This window comes from Procambarus clarkii, chromosome 39, assembly GCF_040958095.1.
Source record: "Procambarus clarkii isolate CNS0578487 chromosome 39, FALCON_Pclarkii_2.0, whole genome shotgun sequence".
NCBI lineage: Eukaryota > Metazoa > Arthropoda > Malacostraca > Decapoda > Cambaridae > Procambarus > Procambarus clarkii.
Genome location: NC_091188.1, coordinates 27,621,752 through 27,640,201, shown reverse-complemented (window position 1 = coordinate 27,640,201; position 18,450 = coordinate 27,621,752).

The window sequence follows — 18,450 nt, the reverse complement described above, 5'->3', positions numbered from 1 at the left end:
TATATATATATATATATATATATACATATATATATATATATATATATATATATATATATATATATATATATATATATATATATATATATATATATATATATAATCTAATAGCAATAATATTTAGTGTGTGAACGAATCACTTTACAAACTCTTGACAAAAATTGAAACCATAAATTAGGATGAGTGCGCGATATCAAACGTTTGATGAGTCATTTCGGATAACAAATATCAGTTTTAATTATAAATACAAAGGAATATACTTAATAATGTACTGTTGGGTGAAGAGTTCAGTTCAGTTGAATCCCGTTAAATCACATTCCATAGAAAATGTACTATTAAAACACACATTTTATCCAAATGCAAAATTAGCATTCGCCCTGGATCCTTTTTGGGTCTTCATAAGACCCCGTGAATACAACAGAAGGGAGGGGGTTCGAAGCCCTGTATTTGCAGCTGAACATATGGGTAATACAGTAGGGGGTATGTGGCCCGAGCCTTAGCGGAATAGACGGAGGATAGTAATCAGGTTCCCCACCCCCTTCCCTTGTCCTAGTTGAATACAAGGTGAAAATAGCAGGAAGTGAAGCCTCCAGTTCCAAGTGAACACAGAGGCATTACAACAGGAAATAAGGTCAATATAGATGTTATATTGACTCCCTTACGAGAGGGAGTCAATATAACTCAAGATGCAAGGAGTGGGGATATCCTGGAAACACAAACCGAAACTATCTCTATTTTCCGCTTGTTACAACTTGTAATAAAGTTGTTACATCTTGGCTTAACGTGTTTATGACGTAATAGAACGTTGTTACAACCTGCTATATTGGTTGTTATAACTGGTTAGGTGTTAAAACTTGTTCGAACGTTGTACCAACGTCGTAGTTTCGGTGTATATATATATATATATATATATATATATATATATATATATATATATATATATATATATATATATATTTATATATATATATATATATATATATATATATATATATATATATATATTTATATATATATATATATATATATATATATATATATATATATATATATATATATATATATATATTTATATATATATATATATATATATATATGTCGTACTTAGTAGCCAGAACGCACTTCTCTGCCTACTATACAAGGCCCGATTTGCCTAATAAGCCAAGTTTTCCTGAATTAATATATTTTCTCTAATTTTTTTCTTATGAAATGATAAAGCTACCCATTTCATAATGTATGAGGTCAACTTTTTTTTATTGGAGTTAAAATTAACGTAGATATATGACCGAACCTAACCAACCCTTCCTAACCTAACCTAACCTGTCTTTATAGGTTAGGTTCGGTTAGGTAGCCGAAAAAGTTAGGTTAGGTTAGGTTAGGTAGGTTAGGTAGTCGAAAAAACATTTATTCATGAAAACTTGGCTTATTAGGCAAATCGGGCCTTGCATAGTAGGCTGAGAAGTGCGTTCTGGCTACTAGGTACGACATATATATATATATATATATATATATATATATATATATATATATATATATATATATATATATATATATATATATATATTATGAAATTTCTATATTTTTCTTATCAATTTTTTCCATTGACTAATTTATTTTGTTGACTATCTTTGATTTCTATGAAGGTGGATTTGATATTTCCCATACCTGACGTACAATTTAGTGCAAGGATTATGCATGATTCAACTAATTGCATGACTCTTCCTCCAGTTGTATTGTCTACCTCAATGCAACAGTTGCATTTTTTTACCCCCCCCCCACCATGTCTATTTCCGGATCTCAAAGCCAGATCTCCCCCCTGTTGTATTCCCTAGTGTATTCAGCTAAGGCTCGGAGCTTGGGTTCTTGTTGTATTTCGCCGGGTGTTTGGAGCTGGCAACCTAATCCCTCGAATCAGGAGGCTGAAGAGATGATTGTATACAGATTAGATGAATTCTCTTAACAGCACGACTATGACCATGTCATGTGTTGGGGTTTAGTTAAAGTGCAGATCTTCATTTGTAGTTAATTTCTGATCAGTCCAATCAGAGGAAGAAGGTAAGATTAAGGAGGATAGGAAGCAAAATAAGGATGAATGAAGGAGATAAAGGTCAGGAATAGGATGCCAAAAGAGAATGATGATTGTTAGAAAGAGGAATAATGGTAAAGAATTTAATATGAAAGATAGTGAGAGGGTTGAATGATTGAAAAAAAATAAGTGTGAAGGAGAACTGTAGGTAAAGATGTATAGAGAACGTAGAGGCTGATACACAACTAAGAGGAAAGAGGAGAGAAAAATATAAGAATTATTGTTGTCTTCTCTGTGTCAAGAATATTGAAGAAACGTTCCGGATATCAACGTACATATTGGTGAGGGCCTGAGGGTAGAGTGCCCTATTGGGCACCTGAGGAGCACCCCACTGGGTTCTATCAAGCGCTGTCTTGTCTGCTCATAAGATAGCATGATCTAAGCAAAAACCTAAACTTGGCCTTATTATGAAACTTAACATATCGTAACCTGTTGTACAATAATTTGGAATACAGAGGACATTTATCGCACTGATAGACACGATAAGGTTCCTAAATTATTGGGACAAACTGCACTCTTTACGATGGAGACAAGAGAGGCATCATATAATATATTTACATAGAAGATACTGAATGACCAGGTCCCAAACTTACTCTGTTAAAATAACACTCTGCTGGAACGAGCGATATGGTATGAATTGCAGAATAGAACCAGTGAGGAGTAGAGGTGTGATAGACACAATCAGAGAACACTGAACATCAGAGGATCACGGCTGTTCAACACTCTCCCAGTAAGTTTAATAAATATTTCCAGAACAAAGTTGAACTTCTTGAATAACAAAAATTGACACGTTCCAGCAAGAAATGCTTGATGAACCGGGATGAACCAGATTACAGAGCGCTCCCAACAACAGCCTGTTGGACCAAGTTATCACAAGTTAAGCCTGGTCCCAGGCCTGGCTTGAGGAATATAGAAGGACTCCCAGAATCTACTCCAGTTAATATCCAGGGTAACCTTAACGAACTTTATATCACCTAACCCCCGGACCTTTCCTGTTCTTATTATTAATTTTTATTCTCTCTTTTAAAAAATATTGTAACTAATTTTGGGGAGAATAATTATAGCAATGCAATCTGATTAGGAAAGTTTATATAGGGGGAGGTCGAGAAAAAATAACCAGCAAATTATTATATATAGAAAATAATATAATGATATATATATATAATATCACAGCTGAGCTAAAGGGGGAGGGGGTCATGATAAGGATCAACAGGGCCACCTTCAGGTAGAGTAATTGCAATATTATGGTAATTAGGATGATGCAAATGAAGCTGTCTGTAAAGCAGGATAATCCACAAGGCTGTAATGAAAATAAAATCAGTCGCCTGTCTCATCCGACCCTCTTCATCATTCAGGACCTTCTTTACCCCCCTTTTCTGTTCCATATTTCTGTCTCCTTACCCTCTTCCACCCCACCTGTTTCCTCCTCTTCCTCCTCCTCTATCCCAACATTGCCCCTGTGTCTCTGTCACACATTTCTTTGACATATCACTGACAATTTCATTTTCCTAGCTAGTTCTCTCCTATTCTTTCCCTATTCCTTCCACCGGTTATATCCATTTTCTGTTACATATCCCTGTCACACCATTCTCTTACACCCTCCCTTTCTTTTGCACACACACAAACATTCTTCTCCTTTCCCATCACTCTCGTTTCCAAGCCGCCTGTTTCTCTAGCACATCCCTGTCCCCCCCTTCCTCGCCCCTTCCATTATCTTTCCCCTCCCATGGGACTGTTTCACATCTGTTTAAGAGTTCAATAACATTTTACAGAACGAGACTCGATGAAAGAAGTTTCTACGGTAGAATGAACGACTGAATGTCCAAAAGTTCAAAGGGCCAGAAAGAGTGTACGAAACATCAGCTTTAACACCAGAACACAGACGTATGTCAGACCTGGCACATGTACGGTTGAGAGGCGGGACCAAAGAGCCAGAGCTCAACCCCCGCAAACACAACTAGGTGAGTACAACGTGAACATAATAACATCTGCTGGATACTAAAGACCATTAAAGACTGAAGATATGTTCTTACGTAACACAACGCTAAAGACTTTTGCAAGTCTACACAAGGATGACTTACAAAAGCCTGTTGCAGAAATTAAATACAAATATTATACACCATCGTAGGCTGAGAGCTGAGTGGACAGCGCTTCGGATTCGTAGTCATGAGGTTCTGGGTTCGATTCCCGGTGGAGGTTGAAACAAATGGGCATAATTTTGTTCACCCTGATGAGCGTGTTCACCTAGCAGTAAATAGGTACCTGGGAGTTAGACAGCTGCTACGGGCTGCTTCTTGGAAGTGTGTAACAAAAAGGAGGCCTGGTCGAGGACCGGGCCGCTGGGACGCTAAGCCCTGAAATCATCTCAGAAAGAAGATAACGTATGTCAGACTTGTTCACGAGTATGCAGCTCCTGCACAGAGTCCACAATTAGTCAATCACAGTTGAAGATATTGTTGTAAAGACCTGACACATGTACTGGAAGGTAAATAGGACCAAATATAGCCAACATAGTGGCTCTGAAGCGACACGGGACAGGTGCCGGTCCTATAACAAGCCATGGCGATTCTACAGAAGGAATTAATTTACGGGCTCACCATAGCCCGTGCTACATGGACACTTCGTTCTGAGTAGCTAAATCTAAAACAACAACATCAACAGAAAGTCTTGATCGGCCAATGAATCTTCACCACCCAACACCACACTGGTGAAGCGGGCGGCCTTGATGGATGAAAGCTGCACTGATTCTCCGTCACCATGCAACCATTTTCCAGGAAGTGAGTCGCTGACGCGCGTCATGGCCTCACGAAACACTACCCACACTATAGCGAGGAAGGCTCGGGGTCTCCAGTTAGACATTCCCCTGGGCCTGGCTAACTCCAACCTCTCTGATCTGCTCGGTATACACGCACGGCTTTATTGAATGTCTTGTAAGCAAGGGGATAACGGAGGTAAATTATGGATGTTAAGGCTGGGTTAAGCCAGAAGTTATGAGGATGAATTAAGGAAATATCACGAGAAAATCATCATTATTTCCCCTAGAAAATAATGATAATATTACGACAAATTTTTACCCATTCCACTAATGACCATTAATTCATTTCTTCCATCTCCACTCCCTATCTCTCTTTTCCCATTTATTATCCATTCTCGCTATCCTATTCGTCCCATCTATTCTTTATCACATCTCTCTGCCCTTTATGCGTTCTTCCCTTACCATTCTTTCCCTGTTGGATGTCCCACGAACCCCCCATTTAGCTAAGTTCCCCTCATCCCCTAACCTCATTCTCCCCTTCCTATTCTTTATCTTTCGTTTCTCTATCCCTCCCTCCCTTCCCCTATCCCAAGTGTCGGCCCAACCAATCACATCGCTTAAGTGAAGCAGATTCTCTTTTTCAGGTGAATTCCAAAAAGAGAGATTCAGTTGGTCTTCCATTTTCCGTCGTAAGAAAGTTTATTGGCACAAAAGAGTTCGAGAGATGCACTAAGGGTGTATATTAGGGGAGGTTTAATCAGTGTGAATGTGCCTCAGGGCGATATAATATGGGGGCTACTGATTACACAAAGATTTTTTGGAGGTTATGTCAAGTTGCTTTAGAATTTGCTTTAGAAGTATTTGATAGCCTACTTAATGCTATTTAATTATAATGGATGAGTATCAGGGGGGATCTTCGCCTCGCCTGATATTATGAATGATTTATGCAATGGATTTCGGTATGATATTCTTGTTATCTATTTATTGTTATCTTATAGAAGTAAAAACGACTTGATATATATGGTAACAAGGTTCCCTGGAGGAGACTGATTTAGGCCATTCATCTCTAGAAGATGTGTGTGGTTTTTGTGTGTGTATTCACCTAGTTGCATTCACCTAGTTGTGTGTGTGTGTGTGTACTCACCTAGTTGTACTCACCTGGTTGTGCTTGCGGGGGTTGAGCTCTGGCTCTTTGGTCCCGCCTTTCAACCGTCAATCAACAGGTGTACAGGTTCCTGAGCCTATCGGGCTCTATCATATCTACACTTGAAACTCTTTATCACAGGTGTGTGTGTGTGTGTGCTCGTAACTTTCTTTGCAGCCCATTTCCGTGTCTACAATAACCAACAAACTTGGTCAAAGTTACCGACGGTCTTTGCAAGAAAACGGTAGAGAATTGAACACCGATATCCTTGGTCTAAGAAGTTTGACAAGAACTTTGAAGAAAAACAAAAAGGGAGTAAAATTGTGTTGAAACACAAGGGAACCACCTCCATTAGACTTGTTTATTAAGAAGCAAACAATTTGGTTGTAGAGACAATAGAAGCATAACAGATCAGACGGTGCAGACAACTTCGCAATGAAACAAGTCTGAATTATGTAAGAGGATCACATCACTGCCTTACATGATGCTGGAATATTTGATAGGATTAGGCACTAAGGATTTGATAGGATTTATTTTGATAGGATTAGGCACTAAGGTCTACTCACCAATACTTCGATATGTCATTAGACAGGTAGACAATACCGTAAGTCATTAGGCGAAACTGAAGACAGTTTCACACATCTAAGACAACCTAATCCACCAGACAGCCAGGGTTACTTGAAGGGTCTACGAATCCTATTTATCTTTCCACATACATGGAGGCTTTAAATTTAATCAATACTTTATGAGCTCTATAGTATAAGGAGATGGTTAATAACGATAATAACCTTGGAATGTGAATTTACGAGGATCGTAAAGTGTTTAATAACTGTAAACAAAGCCGCTATGGTTATGGAAAGATGAACAGGCTTCGTAAGTGGTTGAGTAAATACTTGATGAATCCCTATCTTTTCTACAACTGTTCAAAGAGAAAAAACAGGAACAAATACCACATGTGATTATTACGTTATCTTGTATCTAGCATACAGATGTTATCAAGCAATTACTAGATAGACGTTATCTTGTATCTAGCATACAGATGTTATCAAGTAAATACTAGATAGATATAACCGCATATCAACTAGTTATACATGTTATCTTTGAAAACACACACTAAGATACACACACATACTTACACACACTAAGCGATTTCAAAGCGATTTCAAAATTAGACCCAATTATGTACCCAATTCGGCAACAGGTCGACGCTCAAAGCACACAGTTACTTCAGCAGTTTAATCATCATATAAATGAACGCTAATTACTCACAAATGCTTTTCCTTCCAACCGGACACCAATACCGGCCATGTTATCAGCTCCAGGACGGACCGAAACGTTGTGTCAATTCTTCATTTTTAGCTTCAAGTAAACAACAATAATAACAATAACAAAGTTAAACAACAACAGCAAAATAAACTCATCAAAAATATTGAAAATTTTAACTTTGCTAAAAACTAACGACACCGCTGATTAAAACTTGGCGTAAAAGGTTGGCGTTGGAACTTTAAACAAACTCCTCAACTGGGCTTAACAGTGAACTGTTAATCAGATGCCAAAGTGGCCACCTAGCTGGGGAGGGAGAGAAAGCTATACTCTCTGGATGAGCTAAAGCTTAGCTGTGGGGTTTAGCGGTCATTTTCCTGTCTTGAACTCGTTCTGAACGCGCCCGGTATTTCAATATTGCTAAGATGTTGTGTGTTTGTTGATGGGTGGGCGAGTTTGAAGTTTTTTTATGGTTTCACTTTGTTGAATCAACGTCTTGGTGTATGTGACCTTTGTTGTGGTGGTACCAGCTGGCTTGTTGATGTGGTAGTTCATGCTGGTTCATTGTTGTGGTGGTACCAGCTGGCTTGTTGATGTGGTAGTTCATGTTGGTTCATTGTTGTGGTGGTACCAGCTGGCTTGTTGATGTGGTAGTTCATGCTGGTTCATTGTTGTGGTGGTACCAGCTGGCTTGTTGATGTGGTAGTTGTGACGGTGTTTCCCCCCCTTGTAATTCTCCCACGCCTGCAGTAAGAGTCATGTCTACTTTTCTCAAGCGTTCTCTACGTTGCAGGCTACAATTTGATATATGGGAGAGAGTGAAGTGTTCTCGGAGAGCCGAGAAATTTGTGAAATAGTAATATTTTGGCCTGTGGTTTAGGCCCTTTAGGGAGCCAAGATGGCGCTGGCCTGCCTGATCTCCCGCCAAAACCGTGTGACGTCAGTGGCACCGGATTGGTCACCGACAGCAATGTGGCACCGGGAGCCAATGAAAACTTCCCATAGCGAAAGTGACGTCACGAAGGAAGGGGGTCCAGCCCGCGCGCCGAGCTGGCGCCAGCAGTCAGACACGACACGTCATAGAGGTCGGACGTGCGACGAGTGGTCCTGTCAGTCGGACAGTTGTTTCCCGCTCCCGTGGATTTACGCGTCACCTGAAGTCCGCCAGTACTCTGAGAAGTCTTCCCTAGTTCATGTGTTGAACCAGAAGAGGGAATTGACGGTTATTTGAGCAACAAGTGCTCCAGTCAGGTACTGTGCCAGTAGCAGTGAAGCCGTGCAGTGACGTATGTGGCGTCTTTGGCAATTCACCAGTTCGTGACAGCGTAGTGGCAGACAGAGCCACTGGGTAGCTGAGGAAGAGAGGACTATTTGGGGAAACCGAACGACTGTAGCTGAGACGTAGGCGACAGCCGTTGCTGGGAGAAGACGACGGCCAGGAGACCGACTCCAACCTTTCGAGAAGTCAAGAAGGAGGACGGACCTGCAGTGAGGAGGCACGGAGACGACGCGCTAAACGGTGGGACGACGAGAGGTTCTGGTAGGACACGACGACGTGTAGTGTGGGGGCGTTCCCGACACGAGGACCAGGAGCTACATCTCGACTCTCATCGGAGGATAGGGTGAAGTAGGTGTTTCTAGTTCCCTCCCCATTCCCCTTTAGTTAGCTATATTATTCGGCTATATTTTCTAGCCTGAGGATTTTATATGTCATGAGCAAGTCTCACCCATGTCACGATAAAGCACCAGTGTGCTAGACAGTACTATCAAGAGTACTTGTAATATTCATGTTGATTATTGGTGTGTACAGGCACCAGGAACAAGTGATAAATTTACTGTGTTGTGTATATCTTTCTATAGATTTTGATATGAACATATAGTGGTAAATTATATATAATATTATGCCAGTATTTGAAAGTTAGGCTGTGCACCCAGAAATCATTTATTTTCCATGTATTGATATTTGATGTGTCTACATTACATATGCTATGTTCATGCAGTGATAAGTCGTTTGTGAGTACAGTGAATCATTGAGTTATCGCCCACGAGAGAAAGTACTGAAAACTCCAGTGTTAATATTTCATAATATATTGTTGGATGAATAACAGTGTAAGGCCATTACTGTGAGTCATTATAACATTGATTGTAGAAAAGACTGTTTGAGCCTGAGTACAGTGTAACCAAGTGATACGTGCTATTGTAGCCAATATCGTGTGTGCGAGTTCATAGTAATATTGGAGAACTTAAGGAAACAGCGCGCGTGAATCTGAAAACAAGCAAAGAGCTTCCGCGCGCGGGCCAGCGATCAGCTGTTCTTGACACTTGATGAGGAGGGGGAGGTGTTGCCACCCTAGTGATCGCATACTATCCGTGGGAACTTCCGGCCGCGTCGGGATCAGTTGACTTATTTGTTGTTGTTTGGCCTTTGTGACATCTTTCATACATTTTAAGTAAAATACAAAACTATCTTTGTGTTTATATCATTCCCTCCATTGATCTTGTGGCTATACTATACCTGTAAGCATAGAGTGATAACAATAAGTACCTGCCTGATTCCTGATCTTTGAGTGTGACCTTGCCAAGGCTACCACTAAATACACCAGTCCACTGATGGTGTTACTGGCCACCTAAAACACCAGTTGGCGACCTTGTGGTTTACCGTAGAGCCCGATTGTTGGGGAGGGCACACGACAGTCAAGTGCACGAGTCGTGTTCTCACTCTTTCTTAATAAGAGGCCGTTAAGATTGACTGGGAGACTCTCCTGGCGTGCAGTGGCGCCGTGAGGATCGAGGGAAGACCCGCAGGGCTACGGTGAGTGACCTTGAGCATAACTATTGCTCACCCCAGACTAGAGAGAAGAGAGGTGAAACCCCAACATAGTTCATGATGGTTCATTGTTGTGGTGGTACCAGCTGGCTTGTTGATGTGGTAGTTCATGCTGGTTCATTGTTGTGGTGGTTACAGATAGCTTGTTGATGTGGTAGTTCATGCTGGTTCATTGTTGTGGTGGTACCAGCTGGCTTGTTGATGTGGTAGTTCTTGCGGGTTCATTGTTGTGGTGGTTACAGATAGCTTGTTGATGTGGTAGTTCATGCTGGTTCATTGTTGTGGTGGTACCAGCTGGCTTGTTGATGTGGTAGTTCATGCTGGTTCATTGTTGTGGTGGTACCAGCTGGCTTGTTGATGTGGTAGTTCATGCTGGTTCATTGTTGTGGTGGTACCAGCTGGCTGGTTGATGTGGTAGTTCATGCTGGTTCATTGTTGTGGTGGTACCAGCTGGCTTGTTGATGTGGTAGTTCATGCTGGTTCATTGTTGTGGTGGTACCAGCTGGCTTGTTGATGTGGTAGTTCATGTTGGTTCATTGTTGTGGTGGTACCAGCTGGCCTGCTGATATAGAAGACCCAGCTAGTTGTGTACTGTGGTAGAAAGTCCCTGTTGTGGTAGATCCATCTACTCACTACTGTGGTAGAACCATCTACTCACTGCTGTGGTACACCAGCTGATCTAGCACCACGATATATCCATTTGTCGAGATTAAAAACATTGACCTGACAAAAGGAATTTATAAATGAATAAATAAACAAATGCTAGTGACGTTAACATGATATCGGAGAATATATTATATTATAACAAGAAAGAGAACAGCAAAATACAACAAGATAGCAGAGAAATTCAACACGATAACAATAAAATACATGAAGATAACCGTAAAATACAACATGAAAACATTATAATACAACATGACGTTCAAAACTGCACCACGACGACAATGAAATACAACATGATAACAGTCAAATACAACAAGAGATAACAAATACAAGATAACTAGGAAATATAACAAGATAACTAGTAAATATAACATAATAACTAGTAAATATAACAAGATAACAGTGCAATATACCAAGATAACAGTGAAATATAACAACAGTGAAATATACCAAGATAATAGTGAAATATACCAAGATAACATTGAAATATAACAAGATAACAGTGAAATATGCCAAGATAACAGTGAAATATACCAAGATAACAGGGAAATATACCAAAATAACAGTGAAATATACCAAGATAACACCGAAAACAAGCACTGAGAAATGCGACAGAGCTAACTACTGAATTAAATTGTCAAGTTGGAGAAGTTACCGGGAAGTGGGTCGAGTTGCAACTCAGGTCTGGAGGAGTACCCGCTCCCACGAGTCTGCGGCGTGAAAGAAAACGGGAAGTAGTCTTGTTCACTGCAGCGTTCTCGGCGTGGAAGAAAACGGGAAGTAGCTTTGGTCAGTGCAACGTGCTCGGCGTGGAAGAAAACGGGACGTAGCCTTGGTTCTTGACTAGATCACATTTTAGATAACATTAAGCAAACACCATCAAGTCAACACCTTGAACTCCCACTAGGATAACTCCCAGTAAGATAACAATAAGAATAAATCAGTAGGATAACAGCCATTAGGATAGTACCAAGTAGAATAAACCAGTAGGATAACACCCAGTAGGATACCAGCTAGTAAGATAACACCCGGTGTAAGGTGTTATAGAGCATCCTTAAGGTAGAGTCGAGCTCTGTGGCACAGAACTGAGAGATGAATTTTTGATGTGGATTCTGTGACCGATGAGGGACTGCAGTGTGGATTTACAGGGCGTGGATTAATGGGGTGGGGATTTGAGATGCGAAAATTTTTGGGTTGGGGATTTGTGGTGGGGTGGGGGGATTTATGAGACGAGGTTTCATGGGGTTAGGGTCTATGGGGGTGAGGGATTAGTGGCTGACAGTCTATGGGATGAGGATTTGTGACGATTTGAGAGTTAGGATTTATGCAATGTATGAGGTAGGGATTTGTGGGAAGGGGGTTGAAAGTTTTATGGGTTTAAGAATTATGAAGCGATGTGTTATGTAGTGAGGATTTGCATAGTTGGATTTTGCATGGTGAAAATTTTAGATACTAGAATCTGAATAGGGATTTACGGATAGGAATTTGCATGGTAGAATTTCCAGAGTGATTTTTTTAATATTTAAGATTTATAATATATGGATTTATAAAATGATGGGGATTTGCTTGCTGTATCTGCAAGGCAGTGATATAGGAAGTCAGTGGGGGAATCTGTGAGGATTTACGATTAACTGAAAGAATCCAGGGAAATTCAGCATCCTAACTGGGAAAGGAACAGTCTACAAAATGACTGGAATTATTGACAGGTGTAAATACAGCCATGGTAGTAGAACAGGAATATAAAATATGTTGACCAGACCACACACTAGAAGGTGAAGGGACGACGACGTTTCGGTCCGTCCTGGACCATTCTCAAGTCGGTTGTGACATTCTCACAACCGACTTGAGAATGGTCCAGGACGGACCGAAACGTCGTCGTCCCATCACCTTCTAGTGTGTGGTCTGGTCAACATACTTTAGCCACGGTATTGTGACTCATCGCCTGCAATTTAAAATATATTTGGGAATTTTTTGCTGCCTATTGTTTCGCTGGAATTTTGAGCTATAGGAGAACTTTGAATTGGGAGATTATATGACTGTTTAAGTGATATAGTTTAAGTGGCATTCTCGAATTAACCAATTTTGTGAATTTTAGCCTGTGGAGTGAGAATTTTGAGCTGGATTAGAAATAAATTTGATATGGCATTCTTAGTATGTGACCGCGGAGTGCAGATCTCTCTTGAATTATGGCGACCCCGACCAGCCTATAACCGTTCCAAACCCCAGACTGTTCCCTCTGCAGAGCTGAGTGAGCTTAACTCCAAACATCTGGCCTCAAACCTTAAGAAGACAGCTTACCAGACGTTCTTTCTTATAGACTGGATCTTAACAGGGACAAGGAAACCATTGGGTCTCCCCTGAGGGGAAAGGTAGGGAATCATAAGGTCACCAAAGGGGACGAAACCGCTAGATCTCAGGGGAAAGGGGATGAGGTGTGGGCCCCCAAAAGACACAAGAACATGTTGAGGAAATAAGCCCGTGTTTTGGTTAGTGTTGTAATTCACTTATGTTTCTCTCCCACTTTACAACTTTCTCAAGTTTAGAAGACGTGATGGTGGTGGTGGTGGAGCAGTTGACGGGGGATTGGTGGAGATGGAGGGAGGGGGGTGAGGGAGGGTGGAGATGTGTTGGTGATGTTGATGAGGTAACGGGAGCGTTGTTAGTGCAGGCGTGAGTGAAGGAGTGTTGGTGATATAATTAACTACGAGACAACACTTTAGTAATAAGATACAAGCCACTTGCCTGACTGGCTTTCATAGGTCACTTGACTGACAGGTTGGCATAAGTCTCTTGACTGACAGTCTGTCAAAAGTTCTTTGACTAGCAGACTGTCATAGGCTACTTGACTGATAGGCTCGCATAAGCACTTGGACTGACAAGCTGTCATAAGCCACTTGACAGGTTGTCATAAATCACTTGACTGACAGACTTTCATTAGCTATTTTGAATATTTTCAAAACATAATTTCACCTTTTTTTCTGCTACAATTTCACTAAAAACTGGGGAACGCCTTTTAGTACAAACTCGAAAATTTCACCACAAATGGGTGTTATAACACTTCATATTGGAAATAGGCAGGATATATAGGCAGGATATAGGCTCCATGTGGCCGTTTTGCGAACCAATTTTTCGTCAATCGGATTTTTCTGGATGTGGGAGTGAAGAGGAAGATGAACGGGGGGGGGGGGGTATGGAAAAGTATGAAGGGGGGATGGATAACACATGGTATGATAGGAGACTCTGATAGGGATGTCTGGGTCCACCCTATTGCCCCTCTTAAAGAAGAATTGACTCCTGCTGCGACTCCCAGCAAGTCCAGTGAAATCTGGTATGGTGCTTTTGTTCTCCAGAGAGTTTTAAACAATATCTGAGGTTTTCTCAATATATATTTTACAACCTTTTTGTTTATTTTTTCAAAGAAACAATATAGTAAAAATATTGTTTTGTTGTTGTTTGCTAGATATATATTGGGAAATTCTAAGAGAGATAAATAGATAGAGAGAGAGAGAGAGTGAAAATGGTAAGCAACTAGACCAGTGCTAATATAGCTTTAAATTCCTTTTTCATAAATTAAAATATATAATACAGAGTACTGATTTATTTTCCCCGGAAAATATATCTCTCTCTCACACATTCTCCTGCTAGCGACCCTTAACTACGCTATCGTTATCTTGTCCTAAATGTTATTGTTATCTTATGATATAATAATAGTAGATCATCTAATTCCCGTACGACCACTGACCATTAATTACTTAATAGTGTCGACTTGCCTCGTTAGTTTTGACTTTTAACGAGCATATATTTGTTTATATTCTCTCACCTATTATATCTCATATGAATGATCGGTGAAAAATAGTTATTCATTTTTGTGTGTGTGTGAAGTCACTTAGACAAAGCTATCTATATTCGTCGAAAGAATGACTTCATTTGAAAGCAGCATTCCCTCTTTGACTGGCATCATGCCACCGCAATCAAAATAGACCAGATAGATTCCTGGCAATATAGAGACGCGGCTTCTGGATAATCTATTCCATTTCCTGAGATTGGGGCGTTATTGCCCTAAACTGCCCTGACTGGCTGATCAACATGGCCCAGTAACAAAGTTATGGAGGACTTGGCCCTCGCTGACTTGCATCACCTGGGAACATTTCCTCTTTCAACTTGAGTCTCGGGGTCAAAAACTTGGAGGAAAAGAAATCTGGGTAAAAACCTAAGCTAACGCTAACTTAATCCAGCGTAACTTGACCCGAGTTTGAACGACCTCCGCCAGTGAGTAAAACAAGGAAACTCTCTTGAACAAGACGAATATAAACATCCACTCCAAAAACAACAAATGATTGATTGTTTCCTTGTAAACAAAGCAACTACTACAACCCCATTAACCTCCTGAGTTTGTTTAATAAGCTCTACAGCTTTATTTGTGTTTTTTGGAATTGAATATAAAAGCCTTATGATTGGAGACAAAAATGAAAAAAGATAAACTCGAAAATCAAAGTCACAGTCAATCTTAAATTTGCCGTTCGTGGGGTGACACTGGTCACTCGCTAGTCGTGCGTGATGTCACTACTGGTTACTCGCTAGTCATTCGTTGGGCGACACTCACCACTCACCAGCCGTGCGTGAGATTTCGACTCTCACCTGTTGCAATATATTAAGGTAATTATCCAGCTTTATTGCGCTTAATTATATCCTGAAACCTGAGGCTGGCTAGTTATTTCACGAGGGAATGGTGGTAGGAATGATGGTTGTGATAGGAAGGAGGATTGTGGTAGGAATGAGGGTTGTGGTAGGAATGAGGGGTGTGTTAACGAGGGTTGAAAAGCTTATAACCACTATTATATCTGGTACTTTGTGTACTTTACTACCACTAATAACTTCCCACAACTACTGGCTTTACTGCTAATAATTAGTGAAATAACGCCGATGTTTTCACTCTCACTACTACAAATAGCACTGCAGGTTCCAGCACTCATAATGCTGCTAGTGTATCTTCCTTCCCTGTGTACTAGTAGTGCTATTGCAACTATTACAAGCATCAGGGATGCAATTGTTACCTGTGTTGCAACTGTTGCAACCACAACTCTTACTATTATCTTCTTCTATCGCCATTACTGGTAATAATACCACTATTGGAACGACAGTAACCACTGATGTTACTAATGATACCACTATTGCGAATGCTGCAACCACTATTGCGAATGCTGCAACCACTATTACGAATGCTGCTAACAACATTGCAACTATTGGCATCTCTACTGTTGCTACTTCTACCACAATCGTTACTATTAGTACTGTTTCTGCTGTTAATATTGTTTTAAATACTGGCAAACAATATAATCTAAAACTAGAAACAAATCGAGAGATATGCGACAAGACTTGTGCCAGAGTCGAGGAGTCTCAAGCTCACCACGTTAGAAAGAATAAGCAAAGGAGGAGACATGTTCACAACATACGAGATACTACGGAAAAATGATCGAGTGTACCAAGGTAACTGAGACGCATATGTGCTGAGGTAGGATAAATTAGAGACACAGATATGCGAGAGAAAAGGCAGGAACAACATATTTACACAAATGTCTTAAAGAAATTGAATAATACATTAGGCAGTGATGTGGTGGAGGCTGACTCCATAGACAGTTCCAAGTCTAGATATGATAGAGCCCAATAGGCTCAGGAAACTGTAAACCAGTTGATTGACGGTTGAGAGGCGGGACCAAAGAGCCAGAGCTCAACCTCCGCAAGCACAACTAGGTGAATATACACACACACACAATGTGTGTGTGTGTGTGTCAATATTTGCGGATGACGCAAAATTAATGAGAAGAGTTGTGACAGACGAGGATTGTAGGATCCTCCAAGAGGACTTAAACAGGCTGCAGAGATGGTCAGGGAAATGGTTACTGGAGTTTAACACCAGTAAATGTAAAGTTATGGAAATGGGATCAGGTGACAGGAGACCAAAGGGACAGTACACAATGAAGGGGAACAGCCTACCTGTAACGATTCGAGAAAGAGACCTGGGAGTGGATGTGACACCTAATCTAACTCCTGAGGCACATATAAATAGGGTAACGACAGCAGCGTACTCTACACTGGCGAAAATTAGAACTTCATTCAGAAACCTAAATGAGGAGGCTTTTAGGGCGCTTTACACTGCCTACGTGAGACCCGTCTTAGAGTATGCCGCGCCATCATGGAGCCCCCACCTGAAGAAACACATAAAGAAACTGGAGAAGGTTCAGAGGTTTGCAACGAGGCTTGTCCGAGAGTTACGAGGGATGGGATATGAAGAGCGGCTGAAGGAACTGAACCTTACGACACTAGAGAAAAGAAGGGAGAGAGGAGATATGATAGGGACATATAAAATACTCAGGGGAATTGACAAAGTGGAAATAGATGAAATGTTCACACGTAATAATAACAGAACGAGGGGACATGGGTGGAAACTGGAAACTCAGATGAGTCACAGAGATGTTAGGAAGTTTTCTTTTAGCGTGATAGTGGAAAAATGGAATGCACTTGGGGAACAGGTTGTGGAAGCAAATACTATTCATACTTTTAAAACTAGGTATTATAAGGAAATGGGACAGGAGTCATTGCTGTAAACAACCGATAGCTGGAAAGGCGGGATCCAAGAGTCAATGCTCGATCCTGCAAGCACAAATAGGTGAGTACAAGTAGGTGAGTACACACACACACACACCAAAAAAAATGGTCCGGAATTTCCCTTCATTAATGGCGTGTAACACAATACGAATAATTTACATATCACATGCTGTATTTAAGCCGCTCTATCCTGGCAGTTTAGTATTCAGGCTAATTGGTCAGGAAGTCATCAAAATTCACACTAATCCCTCTAATTACGTAGCCAATAATCACATACCGAGAAACCTATATAAACAATTTTTTTTAACCGAAATTGAGAGCGAACCGATCAAAAAAAGTCTTGATATATATTCAGCTGAAAAGGTCGGCCCTATTTTTTTTTTTTATTACCCTACACTAATATGTATACAATACCATACACTAACATATATACATTACCATACACTAACATACATACATACGCCATCACCTTAAAAAAAACCATATCTGAAGCAGTTTAATATAGTACAGAAATGTTATGCTATTTAACTCGATCATAACACACACACTGTTATGATATTGGACCTCAGGTATTAGTTATATTCGTTAATGACCTTGTCATTTTAATAATTAGCGATGCAAGTAAATTCGAAGAACTACGTTATCAAGACACAAGAGGACTGATCTGATCAAGACCTTAAACACACCAAATAATGTAAATAACATTTATCTAGATTACTTTTTAAAATGCCCCATGTAACACACACAAGGGGACAACAGCTTCAAGTTCAACAAGCCATAATATAGAACATATAAACAGTGATGCTCTTCTTCATATAGGCAAAAAACCCATATAAACACTTATCCGCCGAAACCGTCAATGTGAAGACATTATTCCTGTTCAAAATTTGGTTGAAAACAAAACCATCAGAAACAATTATGACGACGTTTTGCAAACAGGTGGCATCCTGTCCCCCATCGAGGTCACTAGATACGCAATAAATGAAGTTGGACATCTTTTTTTAAGTAGAAGAGTCAGTAAATAGAAAATAGGAGACAAGACAATACAAATTGATATATATATATATATATATATATATATATATATATATATATATATATATATA